Source organism: Bos indicus, chromosome X, assembly GCF_029378745.1.
Source record: "Bos indicus isolate NIAB-ARS_2022 breed Sahiwal x Tharparkar chromosome X, NIAB-ARS_B.indTharparkar_mat_pri_1.0, whole genome shotgun sequence".
Classification (NCBI taxonomy): Eukaryota; Metazoa; Chordata; class Mammalia; order Artiodactyla; family Bovidae; genus Bos; species Bos indicus.
Genome location: NC_091789.1, coordinates 120,893,883 through 120,894,458, shown reverse-complemented (window position 1 = coordinate 120,894,458; position 576 = coordinate 120,893,883). Strand labels below are relative to the sequence as shown.

Here is a 576-nt window from a genome sequence, read left to right as displayed (position 1 = left end):
CCATCTCACAACCTCTCTTAAATACCTCCTTTGTCTGCCAGGATTTTTAGTTGAAAACAACACGATCCACAAGGGCTATAATCTCAGGATCAAAGTCTCAAGAGTTCATACAGCCTGAGAAAATGCACAGTCTTATCACAGACCCACTACTCCAGTCTTTGGCACTGGATGCCGGAAATGCCGCCACAGCTGAAGATCGAATTCTTTAATCTCTGTACTTCGTGGATGATCACCTCTTCCCACATGCAACCATTAATTTATGTTGCTGTCTCCAAGTTGAACCCTGAGGTTAAGGACCTGGGTCACATGCAGAACTCTAGAGGCAAGGAAATCTCGGAAATGTAGTTTTCAGATTTCTGACTTTGTATGGAAAAGGAAGCTAGAGGGTGGTTGTAATGGGTGCTAGGTGATCTAATTTCCAGTATTTTTTTTTCCAAGAAGAATCAAACAGGAGCAAACAATGTTGCAAGTCCTGATTATGCAGAGCTCCTAATCATGAGTCATCCGAACTCAAGTCATCATGTTCTATTCTGCCCTCCAAAGGGAAGAACGGGTAAGAATTATGCTTCCTGACGA

At 42.9% G+C, this 576-nt stretch overlaps 1 non-coding gene across 1 annotated transcript; it reads right to left on the bottom strand.

Annotated features, from left to right (window-relative positions):
* Positions 1–442: 442 nt before the first annotated feature.
* LOC139181790 (U8 small nucleolar RNA) lies at positions 443–576 on the bottom strand. The gene has a single exon (XR_011565529.1). It is a non-coding gene; the product is annotated as a U8 small nucleolar RNA (small nucleolar RNA).